The sequence below is a fragment of the Rhincodon typus genome, chromosome 19 (assembly GCF_021869965.1).
Source record: "Rhincodon typus isolate 14 chromosome 19, sRhiTyp1.1, whole genome shotgun sequence".
Classification (NCBI taxonomy): domain Eukaryota; kingdom Metazoa; phylum Chordata; class Chondrichthyes; order Orectolobiformes; family Rhincodontidae; genus Rhincodon; species Rhincodon typus.
In genome coordinates, this window is record NC_063350.1 from 30,978,419 (window position 1) to 30,983,344 (window position 4,926).

The following is a 4,926-nucleotide window of genomic DNA, read 5'->3' on the forward strand; positions in this document are numbered from 1 at the left end:
TTTGAACACTTGTTCACCTTTCAGTCTTGGTTAAAGTTGGACCTAGGCTGGATATGGGTTTGGATCAAAAAACTGGCTTTTCAGACTTTAACCCTTCAACCAAACCAATTCCATTGTTTTTGAAGTTAAAATTTCCTCCATGGTGCGAAGTGCAGAATAAGAAATAGAAATGAGAATAAGAAAAATTATATTGAAGAATCAAATATATATTGGGTAGATGATCTGCCCTCACCTATTTTACACTTCAGCAGAGGTTGTTTTTACGCCCACTGAGATTTCTAATTTAAAGTTGGGAAAGTATGATAAAGAAAAAACAAATGATCAGTAGGGGTTGGGGGGAGTGGTGTTTGATTTTGATTGGAGAAGACTCTGAGGTGTTTGAAGGATTGTGGTCAGACCAATAGAGAATTAACTTAATACCAAGTCCGGCTGCAAATTAATTCCTGGAGAGAAGCCATTACTAATTGAAATTACTGGACCAAATCTATCAGCTAGCCAAATTCCTGAAGTAAGAAATCTAAGTAAAGAGCCACTGTAGCATCATCAAAATAAATTATAGTCATTAAGCCACTGATTCAGCTATGTTATTTAAAATCTAGCACTTGCCAAATTCTTCCTGTTGTCATGATTTTTGAGGAATATCTTCAAATCAATATTTGCTTCAACATTTCAGGCAATCATTACAAAGGAAGTTCGATAGTTACCTCATTAACACTTTGCTGACACAATTCAGGCAACCATGCAATTCATGTCATCTCATTGATATGTCGCCCAGCCATCCATCCATCACTAGCCCTAAGTATAATCTTCTGGATTTCCCTTGACTTGCAATTCATTCCTTTAGATTAGATGATTGTGCTATGTTCCTCTCTACCTAATGAAAGTAAGGGAGGAAAAGCAGGCAGTTATAGACCAAGCTTAACACCTGTTATTTGGAAATTACTGGAGTGTATAATTAAGGATGGGGTGACAAAATACCTTGAAATTTTTCCATTGATCAGAGGCAACCGGCATGGATTTGTAAGTGGTGGATTCTGCTTGATTAACCTGATCGAATGTTCTGAAGAGCAAATTAATGTGGTGGACAAGGGAATCCTTATAGATGTTATTTTTGTGGACTTCTCAAGGTATTTGATAAAATCCCTTAAAACAGTTTGTTAGCTAAAGTTCAAGCTCAAGGAGCTGAAGACAAATTTTTGACTTGATTAAAAAATAGACTGAGCCGAAACAGAGAGTAGAAATTATAGTCACATGCTATAACAGGCAGTATAAGACAAGTTGTGACCCACAAGAAGCTGTGTTGGGACCTCAACTATACCCCTTATTCAAAGATGACTTAGATGATGGGATAGAGATCAATAAATCTAAATTTGCTAATAGCATAAAGTTAGGCAATCTTCTAAGCAGAGTAAATGGAACCATTGATCAGAATTGTATAGAGGTTTGAGTGATGTGAGCTTTGGCAAGATTTAGGCAGAATTGGATGAGAAGTCAGGTGAAGCCTATATTAATGGTGAGAGCATCTTCCACCATCTTTTATGCGCTTGCTGCGCAGCATGACAAGTTTCTTGCTAAGAAGTGGAAAATTGCCAACTAACAGGCATTTTACTTGTTAAACACTTTTTAATGGTCCGACTCAACTCATTAATATTGTAATATAGAATGTAGAATATCTTACCAAATTCACCAATCAAGCTGACATTGAGAAATCTTAACACGGAAATGAGTGTTTGGGTGACTTCATCTTGCTGCTAACTCTGAAGAACCTTCATGTTAGGACCTAACAACGTCTCAGAAGACAATACATGACCACCAGTCAAAGATACACATGTATGGACATTGGCCTCAGACACTTGTCAACTGCCCATGACCATCATGGCTTCTGTCCAATCCATTTGCAGGTTGTTTAGGAAGCAGGGGCTTGCATTGCAAGGTGCACAAGCAACTAGCATTGTAAGGTCACAACAGGAACACTTTGAATGTAAGGGCAGACTCCCGAGTCACAGATTGGACCAGCCTACATCTCAGGGCTGCTCACTTGCTCTTTTAGCATTTCCACACTTAACACCTACCTGAACATATGCTATCCATGCTTGCAGCTTGAGTAGTCTAGAGTAATCAGTACTGTAGTGCCAGAAACAACAGTCAATGGAATTGTGCATCACCGATTGGGAAGCTGCAAGCACAGCAGCCAGGGTTGTGTCATGTCTAGGGACTGGTCATCGAAGTTGGTCAGAGGCCTGGGGCTAATACAGTCCTGTTTGCCCAACTACTGAATGTTAAAGAGGATGCGTGGGGGCCTGAAATGGTGGCAGGGATTCACTGCCAAAAAGGTGAGAGATTTAAGTTTAAAGTGAAAAGCAGACGCATTTGTGGAGATGATGGGGGAAAATCTCAAAGTTTATGAGGATATTTGGAACATCATCATAGGGCATGGTAGGTTGTGGGAAGGGGGGTTACTGGCAGTGACCACTATTGTAGCCTCTTTAAAGAGAGTGTAGTGGAGCAGAGTGGGCATCATTAAGGTGTAATGTCAGGGTTTGAGGTCAAGAAGGACAGTTTGAAGCAAAGTACAATGTGCTGGTTCTCTATATGAGGGGTGGAATGTGTGGAAAAAAGGTGGGTTTACAGGATAATCTTGCTAGGCCTTACAGCAAGATTCCCTCCAAAATCTCATCTCAACTTGCACTTTGCCAAAGAAAGAAGATACAGCCCATTAACTTACCAAGAAATATTATAGATTAAGTGGAGGAACAAGCGGCAGCACTTGGATTTCAATGTAAGCAAATGTTTGCGATCACTCCTTTACAGCTATAGAAGGTATAACAGACGTCTTTCTGCATTGGGTAAGGCAAGAAGCCTTGGACATCCAAAGAGGCATGCGTGTCTACATACATAGATCATTGAAGATGTCGCAAGCAGGAGCAAAAGAGTCAGAAACCATACAGAATATTTGTTTTTTTATATCCAGACGAAAAGAATAAAGTAGAAAAAAGCCATGCTTCAGCTATACAAAGTCCTATGTGACTGCATTTGGAGGAGAGTCAGCTGTTCTGGGCACCAAGCATAAGGAATGATCTACTGGTCATGAAGGGAGTGCAGCATAATTTAACAAAATGAAACTTAGACCCCAAAAGGTTTAAGTACAAAGGAAATAGTAAACAAACAAGGGTCCCTGGAACTTAGAGTTCAAGGCATCCAAATTTTCAAAATGTTAAGAGGAATAGATAGGGTGGATGGAGAAAAACTTCTTTCCATTGACTGGGGAGCGTAGGAACAGGGAACATAGTCAAAAACATACAGCCAGACTTTTCAGGTTTGAAATTAAGAGAAATTTCTATATACAACACGTATTAGAAGTTTACAACTCCCTCAGTAAATGAAAATTTACGCCAGGTTAATTGCTAATTTTACATCTGTGATTGACAGACGGATGCTGTGAAAAGGTATTAAAGCATATTTGATAAATATGACATTGGGTCACAGATCAACCATGGTCTCATTGAAGGCCAGGACAGAATGATAGGTTAAATGGCCTATTTCTGATCCTATGTTTTGTAACCATGTTTTAGGGAGAGCAGGAGGGTAGTTTCTGTAAATATCACAGAGTGCATAGGCAGGGATTACTGGTGGATGAGAAAGGAAAAAGTTGGAAATCCCTTTTGAGGATTTCATTATACAAACACTCGGTGTGCTTTACTACATTCCTTGCTTTGCTATCTTTACACAGGCATTACCCACTGAAAATAAATAGGTTAACACCTTAATTAAAATAGTTATTAGCACATTAAGGGATTGAAGTTGGATAGCTGCCGAAAACAGTGTGGGGATTGCAACATGCAATTAACCCATACCAGTTCATTACATTGCAAGCAATGTTACATTGGTGCTGCCTGCTGTTTTACGTGATTGCTGCTTGCAGCCAGTGCTCCCCACATTGTCCCTTGACTGAAAGCATCAGCGGGGGACTGGCTGCTCCTACTAGAAAGGCAGCCCACACTACTTAAAGGGGATATGTTTTGTACACAGCAGAGTCCTTTGTGAATGGAAGCTACACTGTAATTATATAGAAGATTGGATGATCTTGTGAGTGAGTTAAGGATAAAAAAAGTCTACAAAAACTAACAAGCGGAAAAAAAAAATTCAACAACTAGCTAAAAAGTACTAAAACATTTGAGGGAGACAGAGAGTCAAAGTTTTTTTGCATTTATCCAAGCTGACACATAGAATTCTGGATCACAAGAAAGCAAACTTTGAAAGAGAAGAGAGTGCTGATTGGTTGGGCCACCATTGGCATGGAGGTATAGCAGGGAAAGTTAGCTGGGATTCTCAGACCAGGCAGGTTGTCGCTGATTGGTCAGGATGTTGCCAAGGAAGTATTGCAGATATCAGCAGTCTCCATGACTCCTTTTTTCCCAATGAAAAAAGAGTAATGCATTTACAAATCCTTTTTATTTAAACAGGAATAAAACATAAACAGGGTCATGTGTTTATTTGTAACTTCTAGCACACATAAATGCATCATACTGTGAGCCTGACTGATAATCTTAAATTGGTTGCCAGTGTAATTCTTAGCAGAATCCAAATTATTTAATCAACATTGACTAATAGTAGAATCACGTCTAATGTTGGACATTGTGTTCCAAGGTTCGCAGGCATGGACTGGTTAAATGCGAGCAACGTTCTGTCACTGTAAATATCAACAAGGGCATCTTGTTTGATGTGGTTAGTGTATATGGCCTACCACACTGGCACTGAAAATCATATTGTACATTTCATTATTCACTTTTATGGTCGATAAAATATCTTTTTGACTTGATGACAGCTTCCTGTTAGGATAGAAATCTATTTGTGTGTTTGCTGCAAAGTAGCTATGTGAGACTAGGTGTAGAGCTGGATGAACACAGCAGGCCAAGCAGCATCATA